The 21,503-nt window shown below is 42.3% G+C and overlaps 1 pseudogene; it reads left to right on the top strand.

Moving 5' to 3' along the window:
• The first annotated feature begins 19,589 nt into the window (after positions 1–19,589).
• Positions 19,590–21,503, top strand: part of LOC101610951 — a 63,304-nt pseudogene continuing 61,390 nt past the window's right edge.

The raw sequence follows: 21,503 nt of genomic DNA, 5'->3' as shown, positions 1-21,503 counted from the left end.
CCTTCAAATTGTATATAACTTCACCAGCCTTGCTCATGCTTAACCCTGACTCAATTCCAACCTCTCTTTTCTGTCTGAGCTGCCCAGAAGTGCTGGATAAATTGCATATGGATGTTGTACAGTTACCATTTGAATCAAAGGTCTCTGTGGAGAAATGTGTGGAGTTCAGCAATTTTGTAACTTTCTCTAGTATTGTATATCTTTCACTTTCCAGGTAGTTTTCTAAGAAACTTTCCTAGCACGGGTTTAACTCGTGTAGATGGCTGGTGTCATGTTCTAGCCATCTTGATATCAGGCAGGAGCTGCTAAGAGATGGCCCTCTTGCCTGCTCATGTGTGCCAGGGGTTTTGATCACATGATAGGAAAGTGGTGGAGTCTGGGGGTTGAGAGGTGGCTCGGCGATTAAAGGCGCTATCTTGCAAAGTCTTTCAGCCTGGATTCCATGACCCAGTCCCCCACATAAAACCAGATGCATTGGCAGTGTCAAGAGATCTTGGTGTGTCCCATGCATGCAAACACAAATAAGTTAAGTAAATAAAAAATAGACCTTTTAAAATGAAAATAATGGAATCTACAGATCCCTGCAAGTTGGAGCTCCTGTAAGGTACATGCATATTGCGTACAGAACCTCAGTCGATGGAGCCGTGCAGGGCGCTGAGAACAGCATGGAAGCCCAGCGGCCATCATCAAATGCACGCTCGTCCTTGTCTGTCACAAGAGACGAAGAAGGCCCAGGGTACAAACTGTTAGGGGTGTTTCTCTCTGGATTACAGCTCATCAAGGTGTAGGTAGCACAGCTCTCAATATGCTGACAGAGAGCACTCAGAGGGCCAGCAATAGGGCAGAGAAGGAGTGGGCAGTGGGATTACAGTCCAGAAGAGCTGCCTCGAGTCAAAGCTGGTACTTGATCATGGCAGGCAGTCCCCTCCCTGGAGAGCTGCACAGCACGGGGAATTCAGGTGTGGGACATCACGGAACAAGTGAAAGGCACGGTGAGCTCCTGGAATATCGACAAGGTCTGTGGCATATAGTGGACCTGGTGAAAAGAGAACTGCAGAGCTGGCGGTGGCTGAGTTATACTTTTCTACTTCATCTTGACCTTGCCTCTGGCCACCAAACTTGCCTCCTCCTTCACAAATAAAATAAAAGCCATGAAATACAGTCTTCCACATTTCTTCAGTCTTCAAATACCTCAGGCTAAATTCTCTCTTTTTGTTTGCCTTTGTTCTTTTCCTTTTTTGAGACAGGGTCTAGCTATGCAGAGGAGGCTAATCCTCCTGCATTGAAGTCTCTGAGTGCTGGGTTACACTGTTGTCTGCCAGACCTAGCACTATACTCAGGCTAAACTTTTGACCTATCACTGCCCCAGGAATGACAGCTCCACCCGCACAGGTGTGGTGACTGAGAGTGAACCAGCCCCGACCCTGCCCTGCGTCTTTAACTCCCACCACAGCACATGCAGCGACAAGGCCTGTTCAGAATCAGAGATCAGCCCTGGATCCAGAGTCCTCCCACCCAGAATCGGAGATCAGCCCTCGATCCAGAGTCCTCCCACCCGGAATCAGAGATCAGCCCTCACTCCACAGAGTCCTCCCACCCAGAATCAGAGAGCAGCCCTCACTCCACAGAGTCCTCCCACAAGGAATCAGAGATCAGCCCTCGCTCCACAGAGTCCTCCCACCCGGAATCAGAGATCAGCCCTCGCTCCACAGAGTCCTCCCACCCGGAATCAGAGATCAGCCCTTGCTCCACAGAGTCCTCGCACCAGGAATCAGAGATCAGCCCTCGCTTACTCCACAGAGTCCTCCCACCAGGAATCAGACATCAGCCTTCCCTCCACAGAGTCCTGACAGACACCTGAATCAGTCCTCTGCTCTCCTGACTTGAGTTTCCACCATCTCCAGAGTAAATAAAAAATACAGGTCTGCTCTTTATAAACTGTGCAAGTTTGGGCATTTTGGTACAGAAACTCAAATACACTGCAATCACTAAAAGATGAGCGAAGGACTGTGCTCAGATGCATGAGTGTGAACACGGGGGGGGGGTAGCATGAGGTGTGAACAGCAGAGCAGTCCACACTACGACTATGCCAACACGTCACAGGGTTTTGGCTTTTTGATTGTGGGTCTCACCTATCAAAGCCTTTACCTGTCAAGCCCTCTTGAATGAGGGTTAGAGAATGGGAGGGGCATTCTGCCAATGAGCGGTGGACTGGGCTTTCTTTTTTTTTTTTAATTATTTATTTATTTATTTGAGAGCGACAGACACAGAGAGAAAGATAGATAGAGGGAGAGAGAGAGAATGGGCGTGCCAGGGCTTCCAGCCTCTGCAAACGAACTCCAGACACGTGCGCCCCCTTGTGCATCTGGCTAACGTGGGACCTGGGGAACCGAGCCTCGAACCAGGGTCCTTAGGCTTCACAGGCAAGCACTTAACCTCTAAACCATCTCCCCAGCCCTGGACTGGGCTTTCTAAGGACACTTCAAATGCAGTGAAACACAAAGAAGGAAGGACAGGAGGAAAAACAAGAGCTCCACGGACACAAAAACCAAGCCTCACTGGCAGCTCTTGCCAAGAGCCTGGCCACGCTCAGGCTCAGCTGCCCTTAACCTCTTTACAGGTGAATGGTTGAATCAAAATGTCCTCCCAGGGAATGGCCTTCCTGGGCCTATAGGTAATATGAAACAAGTCTCTTCTCAGGTCATGGGAAGAAAAGAAAGGATTGGAATGGAAAGACGATAAATAAACAACAGTAGTGGGTGTTCTATTTTCTTTTTCAAGATTGACATATATCAATAAATATCAATTCCTACACATGTAATATTTAGCCTTATGTGTGCTGTGAGAAGGTTCACTGGCCAAAAAGATATGAAAATAACCATTTAAATTAAATATTTTCTTAATTAGATTTCATTTTCCAGCTGTTTAAACTTAATAGAGTTTTTTCCTTAATTTCAAACTATATAATGCTTTTTGACTGAACAATGATTATCTTTCCAGCCCAATAGCTTTTCTCTGTAAATGGCAATTAAGTCCACCAAGATGATTTCTTTCTGACATTTGGGATTCTTATTTTCCTGTTGCAATTCAGAAATTTTGTTCCAGTCAGCCAAATTTTGTTAGGAAAATTGTATTTGATAAGACAGAATCCAAAACACTGATTAAAATGCAAACATGTTAGGCACATGCAAACTGCCAATGTTTATTGTGTAATTACTGTAGGCTTTATACATATTGAGTAAAAGACTGAAAACCATGTTTTTCAGTGTGGTTTTTTTTTTCTGTTTTATTTTCTTTAACCTTATTTTCTGGGATTCCATTTTTCCTGGTTCCATAATAGACTTTGGCAAAATAATTTAAATATTATTTATTATTCTATAACTACATATTTTATAGATAATTTTTTTGTTTGTATTTTTATTTATTTATTTGAGAGCAACAGACAGAGGCAGAGGGAGAGAGAGAGAGATAATGGGCACGCCAGGGCCTCCAGCCACTGCAAGCGAACTCCAGACGCGTGCGCCACTTTGTGCATCTGGCTAACGTGGGTCCTGGGGAATCGAGCCTCAAACCAGTGTCCTTAGGCTTCACAGGCAAGTGCTTAACCAGTAAGCCATCTCGCCAGCCCTTATATATAATTTAAATAGTCATTTTAAATGCAAATTACCTACTAAATAAAGATAGAAGAATCTTTGAAAGAACAGTGAACAAAAGAGACCCTGAGTCTACTAAACAGAAACAAAAACTTTTCATTTTAAACAACAATAACAAAAAAAATAAGCAAGGGCTGGAGAGATGGCTCAGCAGTTAAAGCACTTGTCTGAAAGCGTAACAACCCAGGTTTGATTCCCCAGGACCCACATAAAGGCAGATGCACAAAGTGGTGTGTACTTCTGGAGTCCATTTGCAGTGAAGGGCCTGGCCACATCCATCCTCTTCCTCTTTCTCTCTCTCTCTCTCTCCCATTACAAATAAATTAATAAGGGCTGGAGAGATGGCTTAGTGGTTAAGGTGTTTGTCTCCAAAGCCAAAGGATCCTGGTTTGATTCTCCAGGACCCACGTAAGCCAGATGCAAAAGGGGGCGCACACATCTGGAGTTCATTTGCAGTGGCTGGAGGCTCTGGCGTGCCCATTCTCTCACTCTCTCTCTCTCACTCTTTCTCTCTGTCGAATAAATAAATAAATAAAAATATTTTTAAAAATAAATTAATAAAATAAAATATTGTTTAAAACAATCAATATAAACAGCCAAATCAGAGTAAAACAATGTTGAGATTCTCCTTTTCTTTCTTTCTCTACACTATGCAAATCAAGCCTGTTAATGCTTGTTTCCAACATCACTCAAACGATAGCCCTGGTCCTCTGACAAGATGAAAACTGAGGCACACAAGCCCATTGATCCTGGGCTTTCCTTCAACATCATTGTTTTTCTAGCTGTTTTCTTTTAATCCAATAGTCTAAATACAATTAGATTCTACCAATAATCTATGAGGAATACTAGATTCAGATATTTAGAAATTTTTTTAAAAAAATTAAGGATTCCCTATTCAATAGTGAGGTGTCTGTTCTAAATGCCCAGACAAGAAAAGCAAACTCACACTACTAGACCCACAGAAGTAATCTGACAAAAAAAAAAAAAAAAAAAAAAACTTACTTTTCTCCATTTTACATTAAGGACTAGATTATAAGCAATCTCTCTACCATCTTTCTCCCTCCTTCACTTCCTTCTTTCCCTCTTTCCTTCCCTCCCCTCTTTCCAGATTTTTCTCCTGAGGGGAAAAGTTTTGCTCTGGCACATGCTATCCATTGTGATGTTCCACGTGGCCACAGGTCCAAAGCCATGGGACCAAACAACTACAGACTGAACCAAAACAAACCATTCCTCCTTTAAGTTGATTTCCCTGAGAAACTTGTCACAGTGACAAAAATGTGACTAACATAGTAGTTTACCCAAAGAAATGTCAAAGGTAAAAGTTAAATCAAGTCTACTTGATTAATAGTCCAAACCCTTAGCCAAGCACAGTCCCACATACCTGTAAACCCAGATACTCAGGAAGCTGGAATAGAAAAATCACTTGAGGGCTGGAGAGATGGCTTAGCAGTTGAGGTGCTTGCTTGTGAAGCCTAAGGACCCTGATTCGATTCCCCAGTACCTATATAAGCTAGATGCAAAGCATGGCTCATGTGTCTGGAGCTCCTTTGCAATGGTTAGAGGCACTGGCATATCCATTCTCTTTCTCTCTCTCTCTCTCTCTCTCTCTCTCTCTCTCTCTCTCTCTCTCTTGAATAAATAGATAAAATATTTTAATCTATAAAAAATATATATTTTTTAAAAAAGAAAAATCACTTGAGCACAGGAGTTTAAAGCCAGTCTTGGAAATATAACAAGACAGTTTTTGTTTTTCTAAACTTTATTTGTTTGGGGGGGTGGGGAGAAAGGCAAAGAGAGAGAGAGAATGGGAGCACCAGGACCTTCAGTCATTGCAAATGAACTCCAGGCACATGGGCCACCTTATGCATCTGGCATATGTGGATCCTCGGTCCTTTGGATTTGCAGGCAAGCTCCTTAACAGCTAAGCCACCTCTCCAGCTCCAAGACTGTTTGTTTTTTTTTTTAAAGAAGTAAGCTGGGTGTGGTAGCATATTCCTTTAATCCAGGTACCCAGGAAGCAAAGGGAGGAGGATCACCATGAGTTCAAGGTCACCCTAAGACTGTGTAATAAATTCTAGGTCAGCTTGGGCTAGAGCAAGACCCTACCCAAAACAGCTCCCAATCTCTTTACTAAATGTCTATATTGTATTTATTGTATACTCTTATTCCTATTTGGTGTTCATCCAATTGTTCTAATGAAATTTAATCTACCTTTCTTATTTGAACTTTTTGTTATCATACTGAAATTTTAAAAAAAGCAGGCATAATGATTGCAGCTTTCCTTAAGGTGAGCAGTCTGAACAATCACTCTAAAAGCATAAAGAAAAAAACATGGAGATCTCTAAGAATAACACAAATACTAATTGCTGTTATTTTATCTATTTGTGAAAAATTGTTATTTCCAAAACATTGTTAAACCCCGAATTGTGTATTCATTGCCTCTTTGTGGAACACATGCTACTTCTCACCACCAGATGTTGACAATTCAAGGGAGGAAGTATTTATTTTGGCTTCTGGTTTCAGAGGATTCAGTCTGTGGTCATTTAGCACCATGTGCTAGGACATCATACGGGCAAGACCATGGGACTAAGGAGTTTCAATTTTTTTTGCTTTTTTTTTTTTTTTTTTGGTTGTATGTATGTGTGTGTGTGTGTGTGTGTGTGTATGCATGCGCACAGGCTCTTACCTTTGCACCACAGGCTCTTACCTTTGCAAAGAAATGCCTATCGGGCTTTCCTGTAGCTACTGAGTCATCTCTGCAGCCATGGTTGGAGCACTCACCACAAATAACCTTCTTCCTTCAGGAGGCCAAAGCTCCTAAAGTTTCCAAAACTTTCGAAGAAAGCACTCTGAGGACATTTCACACTCAAGTCACAAGTAGGTGGGATCAGGCTCTCTACTTTGACAATAGAATGAAAGCAAATAAAGTGGATTGTTAAATACCATAATAGTAATAATGTTCATTTCCTCAATAATCTGGAACTTTGGATTTCCAACAGGGCAAAGTACTATGGCATGAACTAATTTAAGACAAAATCAATGTTAATGTTCTTATCAGCAATAAGAGCTTCCACTAGGAATATAAATGTATTCTGAATTAATGATCAATACAATAGGTTATCAATGATTAATAATCTTCTAAAGAAAGTTACTATACTAATTATATTAGAAAAAAATATCTCATTTAATGCTCATTTTACATATGAGGAAACTAACTATCAACTATCACATTCTACCCTGGCTCCCATAGATTCAGGATCATCTCACAATGCAAATCATATTCATGCCAATTTCAAAGGTCCCCATAGTCTTTACCAACTTTAACACCTCTCAAAAGCTCCAAGTCTAATCTGAGATTGAAGACTGTCTCTTAACTGTGAGCTCTGCAAGAGCCAAACAAGTTACATACTTCCAACACATAGTGGCACAGAGTAGCAGTCCCACTGTAAAAAGATATAACAAGAAGAGACAGTACCAATGCAAATAATAACCAGCAGGTAAAAATCAAACATCTGCACTTCAAGTCCAACATCCATAAGCAGCTCTCCATGGCAGCCATTCTACAGTCCTGGAACATCCAAAACATCTTTAAGTCTACACTGTAAACCATGTTTCATCTTCATTGCTCTATACAGTTGCTTTACTTGACATCCACACAGGGTTTCAACCCTGTTTCCCACTGCTGAAGATGAGGCTGGAATGGGTTCATCTTCATACAATGACCTTAATGGGCCTCCACACGTGTTTCAACCCTGTTTGACTTTGCCCAGTGTGCATTTCCAAAAAGCAAAACATCATGGCCTGCTTCTCCACATTTCTCATGCTTCTGAAACCAGCACCAAATGTGTGGCATAGCCAAATGTATAAATCAAGGGAGGAAAAAATCTTGACCTTGAAGAGCAGCATAGTTCTTCACAAGTCTTTCCTCAGGCCACCTTCTTTCAAAAGAAGTTATAGTCTTATTTATTTGAGCCATTGATGGATGGATTTCACCCTCAGGCATCTTTTCCATTGTCCCAGTGCAAAGTTGGTCCACCCTTAGTGCTGGTAATCAACTTAACAATTTCACTTTTAGTATCCTGAAACTAGTCTGTATGCAAATAACTGTAAACTCGCTTAAATTTTTCCTGGGATAAATTGTACATTTTTCATGCCTTTCTGTTCTGTACCTTCCATCAAGTACACCAGTCAATTGCTTTTAAATTCAACCTTGATCAAATTCTGTGGACATGGGTGGAAGAATGCAGCCAGCATTTATACCAGTATCCCAGTTTCAACAAAGTTCTCTCTTAACCCTTTAAAAATTCATAAGACAAGCATTCACAGTCCACAATTTGCTCTGCATTTACCATTTTCAGACTCTCACCAGAATAGCCCATTAAACTTGGCTTATAACACTGCTAGTCTTCTCCAGCCAAAAGCACCAAATCCACATGGTCAGATTCATTGCAGCAATAGCCATGTCTCTGTACCAGTTTTACTATTGTAGTAATCTTCATGTTGCTGGACAAACAACAGACCAAAAGCAGCTTATAGGAGGAACAGGTTTAGCTCAGGCTTATAGAATCCAGGGGAAATACTATCAATGGCAGAAGAAGCTGGGTCACTTCCATAGATTCACAGCAGAAGGTCACTACCAAACAGCAAACACAAATAGCCAGAGCTCGAACTGTTCTGAACACACCTTAGGGCTGGACTACAAGACCTACCCCCAGTGATACCTCCTCCAGCAGGCTGCTGTATACTCAAGTTGCAAGCCTAAGCAAAAATACCTCAGGCTATGAGCTGGAGAAACATCTTAGCAGTTAAGGCACTTGACTGTGAAGCCTACACACCCAGGTTTGATTCTCCAGTGTCCACATAAGCCAGTTGCATATGGTGACACATATGTCTGTAGTTCACTTGCAGTGGCTAGAGGTCCAGGAGTGCCCATTCTCTCTAGCTTGCTTGCTCTCGCTGGTAGTTTGATTCAGGTGTCCCCCATTAACTCAAGCATTCTGAATGCTAGATGCCCAGCTGACAGAGATTTGGCAATTAACGCCTCCGGGAGAGAGTGTATTATTGGGGGTGGGCTTATGGGTGTTGTAGCCAGTTTCCCCATGCCAGTATTTGGCACACTTTCCTGTTGCTCTGGTCCACCTTATGTTGGCTGAGGGGTGATGTCCACCCTCTGCTCATGTTGTCATTTTCCCTGCCATCATTGAGCTTCCCCTCAAGCCTGTAAGCCTAAATAAACCTCTTTTCCCACAGCTGCTTTTGGTTGGGTGATTTCTATCAGCAATGCAAACCTGACTGCAACTCTCTCTCTTACTTGCTCTCACTCTCTCTGTGTGTCTTTCTCTCCCTCTCTCTCACAAATAAATAAAAAAATGTTTTTTTAAAAAAAATACCTCAGGCTATGAGGAAACATACATTCACATTAAAACTACCACTCTAGGCCTCTCTATGTAGCCCAGGCTACCTCATCCTTTGAAAGTGCTGATGTTAAAGGCTTGCACAAGATCATTGAGTTTATAGTTTTATTCTTATTTAAGTGGAAGATATTGAACCCAGTGGATATAGCTTCCAAAGTACACTGATCTGTCAGGTTACTCATGATTCAGGGACTCAGACACTTTACTCAATGCATTATTCTCAGTTTATTGATTTAATTCTCTATCACTAATAAATGTGCATGCCATTCTCCAAAAAAAAAATCTCAGGAAGTATAAAATCATTCAACTTCACTAGCATCCTTTCTTTACTCATGTCACCTGTGCCCTTTTGCCCTCCCTCATTTCCCAACATCTTTTGATCCCCTCTTGTCTCCTGTCGAGTTTCATACCGTGTAGCCGTTCTCACATCCCACATCCCAAGTGAAGGCATGTGTACGGCAGAACCTGCAGCATCTCTCCTCTCTGAGCCTAGGGTCTTTCATTCAGTGCTTATGCAACACTTGCAAAGCCCTCCTCTTCGCCTACAAATTTCATTACGCATTTGCAAGGAGACAGGAAGTAGGTGCCAGGGCCTGGGGTCACTGCAAAAAGCACTCCAGACGCATGCGTCACTTCTTGTGTCTGGTTCTACATGGGCACTAGAGAATGAAACGTGGGCCGTCAGGCTTTTGCTAGCAAGTGCCGTTAACCACTGAGCTATCTCTCCAGCCCCAAATTTCATGTTTCCATTTTTCTTTACAGCTGGATAAAATTGTATTGTGTATATGTACAGGACTTTTACTATCCATGCATCACTTAATACACATCTAAACTAGTCCCATTTATTAGCTATTGTGAATAGAACAGCAAAAAAACATGAATAAGCAAGTATCTTTATAGTAAAACATAGAGTACTTATGGTAGGTACATGCCCAGGAATGGTATAGCTGGGCCATATGGTTTAACTATTTTTAGCGGTCCAAGAAACCTCCACAATGATTTCCATAGTGGCTGTAACAATTTAGACTCCAATCAACAGTGAATAAGAGTGCCCTTTTTCAGCCAGGCATGGTGGCTCACACCTTTAATTCCAGCCCTTGGGAGGCAGAGGTAGGAGAATCGCTGTGAAGTTGAGGCCATGCTGAGATGACATAGTGAATGCAGGTCAGCCTGTGCTAGAGTGAGACTCAACCTTGAAGAAAAAGAAAAAAAAGTGCCCTTTCGCTAAAACCCATCAAAGTCCTGCAAAGTGCTTAGCACTAAGGTGTCTCAGTCACACTCTCCGAGGGGACCATTGAGGAAGAGGAGGCAGAAAGAATGTAAGAGCAAAAGGAAGGAAGGGGGAAAGTGCTTTGGAATCTGTCTTCTAGATACAAAGTGGTTGTGACAATCATGACCTTGCAGTGGCTGGTGCTACCTATATAAGACCTGCTTAATGGAGGTGGGGAGAGCATGACATCAACATAGAGTAGGGACTCGTTGGAAAAAAAGAAGGGATCTGGTGGAGGAGTCATGGGGGAGAAGGAGACAGAGGATCATGGTAGGAAGAGTTTATGATCATGATATATTTTGTAGAGGTTGAAAAGTTTTTTCACAGGGTTCTTCTTTCCTCACATCCTCTTCAGAATTTGTTGTTTATTTTCTTATTCTGACTGGGGTGAAATGTAATCTCAAAGTAATTTTATTTATTGGGCTGGAGAGATTGCTTAGTGATTAAGACATTGGCTTATGAAGCCAAAAGACCCAGGACCCACATAAGCCAGATACACAAGGGGCAGATGTGTCTAGAGTTCATTTGCAGTGGCTGGAGGCCCTGGAATTCCATTCTCTCTCTCTCTCTCTCTTTTCTTTCTTTCTCTCTCTCTCTCTCTCTCTCTCTCTCCTTGCAAATAAATAAATAATTTTTAAAGTAACTTTAGTTTAGATTTTCCTAATTGGTAAGGTTGTTAAACACTTTCTTTAGATATTTCTTGGCCATTAATATTTCTCTTTGAGAAATTTCTATATCATTCCATAACCAATTTTTTATTTGAATGTTTTCATGATGATTAGATTTTTGTTTTGTTGTTGTTGTTGTTGTTATGTTTTGTTTTGTTATGTTTTGCTAGGTAGGACCTCACTCTAGCCCAGGCTGACCTGGAATTCATGATGTAGTATCAAGCTGACCTCGAACTCTCAATTATCCTCCTATTTTAGCTCTCTAGTACTGGTATTGAAGGTGTGAACCACCACACCTGGCTTAATGTTTACATTTTTGAGTTATTTGTATATTCTAGAGATTAATTTTCTGTCAATTGTATGACTGTCAAAGATTTTCTATTTTGTAGATTTGATATTCTATTCACTCTACTGACAGTTTCCTTTGTTGTAAAGAAACTTTTTAATTTCATATAATCCCATTTGTTGATACTTGGGACTATTTATTATGTTATTGGAGTCCTAGTCCAAAAGTTCTTGCCTATACCTATCACTTGATACATATTCCCTTTACTTCCCTTTAGTGATTTCAGTATTTCTGATTTTAAATCAAGGGCTTTGACACATTTTGAATTGATTTTTTGTTCAGAGTGAGAGATGTGAATCAAATTTATTGAATAGGCCAGGCATGGTGGTACATACCTTTAATTCTAGTACTCAAGAGTCAGAGGTAGGAGGATTTCTGTGAGTTCAAGGCCAGCCGGGAACTACAGAGTAAGTTCCAGGTCAGCCTGAGCTAGAGTAAGACCCTCTACTTTGAAAGACAAATAATAATAATAATAATAATAATAATTATCAAATGGCTGGTTTTCTCCAGTGTATACTTTTGATGAAAATTAAGTTTATTTTTAAGTCTTCTATTCTGTTCCATTTATCTATATCCCTAATTTGGGGCCAGGCCCATGTTGTCTTTGTCAGTTTAGGTCCAGTATTATGCTACCTCCAAGCAATGTTCTTTCTGCTTAGGATTTCATTGGCTATATGTTGTCCTTCATTTTTCCACATGAATTGTAGGATTGTTCATTCCTCTTCTGAAAAGAATAACCTTAGAATTTTGATAGGAATTACATTGCATCTATAGATTAGATTATTTTTAGTAACATAGCCATTTTCACAATATTAATTCTGCCAATTTAGAATCATGGAATGTCTCTCTACTATATAGTATTTTATTTCTTTACCCAGAGTCTTTGTGGTGGTTTGAATATAAAATGTCCCCCATAGCCTCATGTGTTGATGATTAAGCCTCATATTTGACGCCCAGCTGGTGGAGCCTTTAGGGGATGGGCCTTGGGGTGTATCAGTGCAGCATCCTCACCCTGGGTATATACTCTGTAGCTCACTCTGTCTACTCTCTCTCTCTGATGCTATGAGAATGCAATATCCAGTTGCCTGCTTTCCCGACCATCATTAAACTTCCCCTCAAAACTGTAAGTTGAAAATAAACCCTTTTCTCCCACAAGCTTCTTCTGATCAGGTGCTTTATCCCAACAGTGAGAAGGTGACTGCCACAGAAGATTGTTCCAATAAGTGGGATCATTGCTCTACAAACATGACCATATGGTTTAAATGACCATATGGTTTTTGGCCTCTTGGAACTGGTTTGCAGGAGGAATGAACTTTAGAACTTTAGACTGGAGAAGCTTTAAAATACTATAAACAGAGCTTACTGTGCCATTCTGATAAGGGTTTTAAGGACAAAAGTACAGAAATAATTGTGGAACTGTGGACTGTGGAGGCTTATGAAGCTTCAGAGGGAAAAGAAAGGACTTTGTTGGTAATTGAACTTGAGGCAGTTTCTGGGATACTTGGGTTGTTCTGCCCATGTCCTAAGAACTTGAAAAAAGTTGAATTTAAAAGTAAAGGACTGGTGTGTTTGGAAGAAAAAAATACAAAGCAGAAGGATATGGAAGAAGTTTAGAATGGAAAGAAATATGAGTAAGTAACAAGTTTCAGTTCCCAGAGAATACAACTACTTCAACTGCAATTGTTTAAGAGATTACCACCAATGGGGATGGGTCAGATGTTCTGCACTGGGACAATAGGAAGGGTGTGGATTCTTTTGAAAGGAGGAACCAAGATTAAAGTCCCTGCATGGAAGCACCATGGTGGGGTTATGGCATGGAGCCATGAAGATGAACATTGACTTGCAGTGGTCTAGGCTCTGGGTTTGGAGCTGTGAAGATGAACAGTGACTTGCAGTGGTCTAGGCTCTGGGTTTGGAGCTGTGAAGATGAACGGTGACTCGCAGTGGTCTAGGCTCTGGGTTTGGAGCTGTGAGGATGAACGGTGACTCGCAGTGGTCTAGGCTCTGGGTTTGGAGCTGTGAAGATGAACGGTGACTCGCAGTGGTCTAGGCTCTGGGTTTGGAGCTGTGAAGATGAACGGTGACTCGCAGTGGTCTAGGCTCTGGGTTTGGAGCTGTGAGGATGAACGGTGACTCGCAGTGGTCTAGGCTCTGGGTTTGGAGCTCTGAAGATGAACAGTGACTCACAGGGGTCTAGGCCTGGATTTGGTGTTGTTTTTCAGTGGTTCAGGTGCAGCTTCAACTAGAGAGAATTGATGCTGACTCATGGGCAGGGGTGGAGCCAGGGAGAGCCTTGAACTCATAGCATAATCATTGTACAGAGTCAGAGCCTGACCCTGTGCATACAGTGACCAGTGGGTAGAGGGCAGGGCCACAAGGGGTGGGGAGTTGACATCAAATTATTGTGTATACTTCTGTTGTACCATGTAATAATTTGATATACAATGTGTAGGGTTAAATCAGAGAAACTAGAATTTCCTTCTCCTTAAGCATGTACCATTTCTTTGTTTGGGAACCTCAAACTCTTCTGTTGTAGTTCTTTTTTTTCTTCTAGCTCTTTATAAAGTGTATTAGAGTTATGAACTATAGCCACACTGCTATGCTGAGGAACATTAGAACTTTTATGTCCCATGTAGTTTTGCTTTAGTGCATGTTACCTAACCATCCATGATTCCTTTTACCCCTACTCTTCTTTTTCAATATTTTATTTACTATTTATCTATAATAAACAATAAATATTTATATATTTATTAATTTGCACATTTTTGTGTGCATGCATGCATACCAGTGTCTCTTGCTGGTGCAAACAAACACCAGACACATGTACCACTTTTTGCATCTGGCTTTAGATGGATGCTGGGGAATTGAATCCAAGCCAGCAAGCTTTGCAAGAAAGTATCTTGAAAAGCCAAACTAGGGGCTGGAGAGATGGCTTAGCAGTTAAGGTACTTGCCTTCAAAGCCAAAGAACCCAGATTTGATTCCCCAGTATACATGTAAGCCAGATGCACAAGGGAGTACATGTGTTTGGAGTTTGCTGCAGCCAGGGCCCTTGCATAATATCTCTCTCTCTCTCTCTCTCTCTCTCTCTCTCTCTCTCTTTCATACATAAATAAAAATAAAATAATTTTTAAAATAAAATAGTAATAATAAAAGCCAAAACATCTCCCCAGCCCTCCCCTATCCTTCTTGACTTCCAGTAACCACTATTCTACTCTCTACTTCCATGAAACCAACATTTTTAGCAAGATTAGTCAGTGTTTGCCTTTGGGTGCTTAGCTTATTTCATTTAACATAATATTCTCCAGTTCCATCCCCGTTGCCACAAATGACAGGTTCTATTCATATTTTTAATTTTTTAACTATTTTAATTATTTATGAGAGAGTGAGAGAAAGAGATAGGATGAGAGAATGGGCATGCCAGGGTCTCTACCTATTAGAAATAAACTCCAAACACATGTGCCACCTTGTACCTGGCTTTGTGTGGGTCCTAGAGAATTGAACCTCAGATCCTTGGGTTTTGCAGGCTGGCAAGCACCTTAACAGCTGAGCCATCTCTCCAGCCTGGTTTTATTCACTTGTATGGTTAAATAACATTTTACTGTTTATGTAGGCCATGTTTCCTTTAGAATGTGCTTTTTAATCCACACTTTACTAACCTCAATTTCCATTAAGTAAAGGGTTATGTCTTACAAAGCTCTTGAGTTCTCCTTTAACGCATAGCCCAGCACAGTATGTTTCTTGAGTTCACATGGATCAGATAGGGAACAAGGAATGTATCTGTCATAAGTACCTTGGAGAAAACAAAAGAAAAAGGAGAGAAAGAAGCAAACTCTATTGAAATTCAGAGGCAAACTCTTCAGAAATGCTTCTTGTTTGCTTGCACTTGGTGGACACAGTAAGGTAGCATCATTTGAGAGCACTGGCCATGACTGAGCGATATATTACAGAATGTACCGTGTGAAATATTGGCAGCTTTAAAAATATGTTCCTTGGAACATACTCTCTGCAAGGCAAAGCTTTTCCTCTGAGCACTGCCTTAAAGTTAGAAGGCAGCTCTCTGCCTGTTCCAAATCACCAGAAGTGAAGACTCAAGTCCTAAGTACCCCCCTGTGACCGAGTGGGCTAGCTGGTGTGGATTTTTCCCCCTTTCACTTTGCAGAAAGAAAAGACAGTAAAAGTTCCTCCAGTGCTCTGCCAAGGTGCTCCGAGGCCATTGTGCAGAATCATTGTCAGGTTAAATTAGGGAGTACAGACTCCATGAGTGTAAAAAAATCAATACTTGATGGAAGATTGCTCCTCGGAAAATCTGTTTTGATTCCGGGATTAATTCGCGACCAAAGGCTTCTGCAAAATGACATGCCATTAGTCAGAAAATGAACACATTCTATCCTTGAAATTGGATGGAAATATGTCAGCTGGTTGACCCATTCATTCTCTTCACTTTCTGGGCAGAAAGAGTGGGTGTGGTAGCTGTGTGAATTAGTGACCCCAAACCTGGTCCATTTTCAAAATAGGGTGAAAAAAATTTTTTTGAGGTCCAATGTGAATTGGGAGTAGTCTCTAGGCCATTGTTGGAGAGCAATTGCAAATGTGTTTCATCAAGGCAAATGCATTTGTCTGGAAGGCCAGACTCTCCCGAGTGTTCTAAGCCTTAGAATAAACCCGACTAAAAAAATCTTAAAATAAAACGAGAACTGTTCCCCTCAAAGCAGTGACCTGCAATATTAATGACAATGTAACCTCTTTGTCATATATAAAGCAACCCTCTTCGCACTCTGCGAGTTTCTTTAAGAACTTTGGTACAAGGGCCGATACCGGTTGCTCAGCTATGCTGAGGTCATGGGTTTCAGGGCCCCCCTGATGGTTTGGTTGACCCACACCAAGGGGAGATATGATTCCAGACTTGACTCCATGTGGAGACGCTGACTTGGTATGCTTTTGCATGCTTTGGGTGAATGTGCGCGCACGTCTGCGCGGGCGCGCAGGCACGGACGTGCCACGGCGAGGTGTGCGGGTCTGGTTCAGTTTTGAGTGTCACCCTTTCCTTCCACCTCGTTGGAGGCAGGGTCTCTTTGCTCCTCCCTGCTGCCCACTCCGCACTAGCTTTGGTCTCCCTCCCATCTCCGTGAAGGAGCCTCGGGAGTCCACGTTTCTGCTGTTTGTGACTTGTGGTTTCATGTGGCTTCTACGGATCCAAACTCAGGTCCGCACGCTTGTGCAGCAAGCTCTTTGCCACTGAGCCCTCGTCCCAGCCCCAAGTCAGTATCTTCATGTCTTCTCACCTAATCAAAATGACTCAAAAAAAAAAAAAAAAAAAAAAAAAACCTGCTCTTAGTCACTAGGAAGGTTTCTTCATTTCGTGGTGAGGAAAGGCCCAGAAACCTCCACAAAAGCAAACGTTCAGTGACATCTTTTTGATGTTCTATTCACTCGGGCCTCCCGCCTTCCCTGATAGCCTTATGCACCAACCTTACCTTGGCCCTTAAAGACACGGAGCCCTACTCTTGCTTAGCTTCAGAAAACCTGCTTAACCTTGGGGTTTTGGTGCTACAACTTGTTCCTCTCTCTCTCTCTCTCTCTCTTCTGTGTGGTCTCCACACATGCACCCCCCGACCCCGAAAGCCACACACCTCTCTCTTCTCTGCCTTTAGTCCCCTAATGAGTTTGTCTTTGTAAAAAAAAATAAAATAAAAGGAAAGAAGCTGTTAGCTGGGTGTGGTGGCCCACGCCTTTAATCCCAGCAGAGGTAGGAGGATCACTGTGAGTTCAAGGCTACCGTGAGACTACGTAGTGAGTTCCAGGTTAGCCTGGGCTAGAGTGAAACCCTACAGAAAGAAAGAAAGAAAGAAAGAAAGAAAGAAAGAAAGAAAGAAAGAAAGAAAGAAAGAAGGGAGGGAGGGAGGGAGGGAGGGAGGGAGGGAGGGAGGGAGGGAGGGAGGGAGGGAGGGAGGGAGGGAGGGAGGGAGGGAGGGAAGAAGGAAAGAAAAAGAGAAAGACAGAAAGAGAGAGAGAGAAAGAGAGAGAGAAAGAGAGAGAGAGAAAGAGAGAGAGAGAAAGAGAGAGAGAGAGAAAGAAAAAAAGAAAGAGGGAGGGGAGGGGCGGGGAGGGGCGGGGAGGGGAGGGGAGGGGAGGGGAGGGGTTGTTCACTGCACCCTCCCTCCAGTCCCAAGTCCCATGGATGGAACTCAGGGCATCCTAAACAAATGCTATACAGCTGAGCTTCTCCATCCAGTTCAAAGGAGTTGTTTTCAAATGCCATTATTTTCATTGTCTCTGGAAATGGAAAGGGAAATTAAAGGAAGTCAGAATCCATTTAACATATTGATGATTTTTACATGCACACACAGGGCTGATCTTGTAGCCTTGCACCAAAGCTTCCAGCTTCTGCCCTGCCCACCAAGACATATCTCCTCTTCCTAGGCAAAGGGATGTTTTAATCTACTTGCAGATGCACTCTGAGCCCATAGCAGAGCTACAAATAGTGTGAAACATGCTGTATACATCGAACCATGGATGGGTGCGGTCATGACATTAAATATTTGGATTCATTTTGCTGGGAAAGAAACTGCCACAGTGAACCTTACCTGCTTTTTGGAGCACCTTCTTTCTCCCTGCAGACAACAAAGACTAACACTTGGCCATTCTCACAACTCACGGCCAGGCAGCAGAACCAGCCGTGCTGGAGAGGACTCTGGAGCAGAGTCTCATCACCCACTGAGACTTCATTAAAATCCTCTTACTCAGGAGTAAATTGAGATGGCAAGAGAATGTCTTGAAACCTGCAATTAAAGAGAACCACTTTAACATTGCTTTATAGGTGCTGTGTTTCAGACCCAGAGAATTCCTTGTTATCTCAGCTTTGTGTTAACCAATAGCCCATATTCGAGGGGGTGGGGAGGGGGGAATATAAAAAGGGAAGCCAGTGGGAGAGACACACACCTTTAATCCCAGCACTCAGGAGGCAGAGGTAGGAGAACCACCATAAGTTCAAGGCCACCCTGAGACTACATAGTGAATTCCAGGTCAGCCTTGGTCAGAGTGAGATCCTACCTCAAAAAAACAGGAAAAAAATAGAGGGGAAGCAGATGCCAGCACCAAAGGGTGTCTTCCGGCCCAGGTCAATTCTCCCACTTGCTATCATTAATCACATCCAAGATGTTTTCTTTTATGCAAAAAAGTCTTGAAAGTTAGGAGTTAGTGACTGAACAATTGCCTTTCATTTGTGCTTTGAATTCTGCCCTTCTGAAACCAGCTTTGCCATGATAAAACACAGGACCTGAAAGGTGGTGGTAAAGAACTCAGAAGCTTGAGTCCTTTGACTAAGTCTTCCACTGCCATCAGAAGTATAGTGTCTTCTATGAAGACTTTACAAGCCACAGGTAATTAGAAAGACCATGTTTCAGAACTTCTGGCAGACACATTAAGTTGTTGTTGGTGGTGGTGGTGGTGGTAAGAATGGTGTGTGTGTGTGTATGTGTGTAGTGTGTTGATTTTTCAGAGTAGGATCTCACTCCAGCCGTGGATGACCTGGCACTCACTCTGTAGTCCCAGGTTGGCCTTGAACTCACAACGATCCTCCTACCTCTGCCTTCTGAGTGCTAGAATTAAAGGTGTATGCCACTATGCTCAGCCAGCAAACACATTAAGACAAGTGTTTTCATAAATATACCTGCACTGGAGATTTGACATTGTGTTTACACATTGAGGAAAAGGTATTTGAGATACGACCTAAGGGGCTGCCAAACGTGGTAGCTCTTGGAGGGTGAGTGATTACCTACAACAAGGGTTAGGTCACCACTGATGCTGGAACCTTCCACGGACCAAACATTATGTTTGCTGACATCATTTAAACAACAGTACCTGTCATAGCCTTTGTTTAGACTCAGATAATTTGGACCAAACCATCCTTGAAACCATGTGGAAAGGAAAAAAAAAAAGTTACTTAAGATATATCTGCCATTAACTCAAGAGCCTTCTTAAACATCCTAAAAGGAGGGAATTATTCATTATTCTCCCCAAATAATATAGTAAGAATATGAAAGTTTTGAGGCTAGCCAAATGGAAAGATGGTTTCTAGAGAAAGTCCTTAGTTATTCTTAAGTAGTATACATAAGCAATTTCTAAAAAAATAAAAGGTTTACTTGTTTGAATTACTTGAAATCAGACTTTTGAATGAGCTATTATTATTATTATCTGATTAACCGGATCCAAACAATAAAACTTACAAGGTATTTATAAGGAAGTCAGAAATTTCTCATACCAATCTAGAGTTATGGTAGTGTTGATATTGGTCAGCAGATACAAGACTTAGAATGTGGATTCACTTGTTAGTAGCTATTTCTGGACATCTAGTGGGCATGATGGAAAGAAGAAAGATTAGATACTTGATGTTAGATGAAGCTGATCAGATGTTGGATATGGGATTTGAACCTCATATACAGAGAATAGTTGAACAAGATACCATTACTCCAAAAGGTGTCTGTCACGCTATGATGCTTAATGCTACATTTCCTAAGGAAGATGCTGGCCTGGATTCCTTGAGTGAGCATATTTTCCTGGCTGTAGGATGAGTTGAGTCTACTTCTGAGAAGATCACACAGATAGTCGTTTGAGTGAAGGATGGAGCTAAATGGTCATTTTGCTTGTCCTCCCAAGTATAACCAGCAAGAATTCACTGCCCCTGAGGATTTATGGAAATCAAAAAGAATGAGGATTATCTTAAGGATTTCTTATACCATGAAGGATATGCTTGTACCAGTCTCCATGGAGACTGTTCTCAAAGACATAGAGAAGAGGCTCTTCACCAGTTTTCTTCAGGACAAAAGCCCAATTCTAGTGGCAGCAGTAGCAGCAAGAAGATTGGATATTTCAAATGTAAAACATAACAACATGGGGGCTGGAGAGATGGCTTAGCAGTTAAGGCACTTTCCTGCAAAGCCTAAGGACCCAGGTTCAATTCTCCAGGGCCCACATAAGCCAGACGCACAAGGTGGTGCATGCGTCTAGAGTTCATTTGCAGTGGCTGGAGGCCCTGGTGTGCCCATTCTCTCTTTCTCTCTCTCTCAATAAATAAATAAAAAATAAAAATAACATATCAATTTTAACTTTCCTAGTGATATTGAAGAATATGTACATCTCATTGGCCATACAGAATGTGTAGGAAGCCTTGGCCTTGCCACCTCATTTTTTTTTTTTCAAGGAAGGGTCTCACTGTAGCCCAGGCTGACCTGGAATTTACTGTGTAGTCTCAGGGTGACCTCGAACTCACAGTGATCCTCCTACCTCTACCTCCCAAGTGCTGTGATTAAGGGCCTGCACCACCACGCCCAGATCACCTCATTCTTTAATGACAGGAAGGCAAATATTACTACGATCTACTGGATCTTGTTGAAGTAAAACAAGAAGTGCCACGATGGTTAGGAAGCACGGCTTTTTTTTTTTTTAATTTTTTTTTTAAATTTATTTATTTGAGAGTGACAGACACAGAGAGAAAGACAGATAGAGGGAGAGAGAGAGAGTGGGCGCGCCAGGGCTTCCAGCCACTGCAAACGAAGATGCGTGCGCCCCCTTGTGCATCTGGCTAACGTGAGACCTGGGGAACCGAGCCTCGAACCGGGGTCCTTAGGCTTCACAGGCAAGCGCTTAACCGCTAAGCCATCTCTCCAGCCCGAAGCACGGCTTTTGAACACCACTGCAAAGGGAGCAGTCGTGTTCACTCCACAAGCAGACTTAGTGCAGGCTTTGGTGCCTGAGACTAGGCACAGAGTAGCGGCCCCGGCACTTCCAGCAAGAGCCGCAGTGGTGAAGGCGGCTATGGGAGCTTTACAACAGAGGTGGGATGGAGGAAATTCTAACTCCCAAGGGGTTGACTGGTGGGGTAACTGAGCCTGCTTTGTACGTCACCCTGCCAAATAAACTACTATGGAAACCACATGCAACTTAACCAGGCCATACCCTGTGTAGCTTCAAGAACTCACAGCACAATACCAGCTGTGACTCTCCACTGAACTTCTTTTTGAAGTGAGCTCAAGGTCACATGCAAACCTGAAGCAATCGGCAACCCAGTTCTAAAGGGGCTTGAAGACTTCATTGCTGCAGTTTGGATCAACTCCCTGTCCATAGAGCCCCATCCCAAACTGCATTTATAATT

The sequence above is a fragment of the Jaculus jaculus genome, chromosome 16, assembly GCF_020740685.1.
Source record: "Jaculus jaculus isolate mJacJac1 chromosome 16, mJacJac1.mat.Y.cur, whole genome shotgun sequence".
Taxonomy (NCBI): Eukaryota; Metazoa; Chordata; class Mammalia; order Rodentia; family Dipodidae; genus Jaculus; species Jaculus jaculus.
Note: the sequence above shows the minus strand (reverse complement) of the source record. Positions and strands in the feature narration are given on the sequence as shown.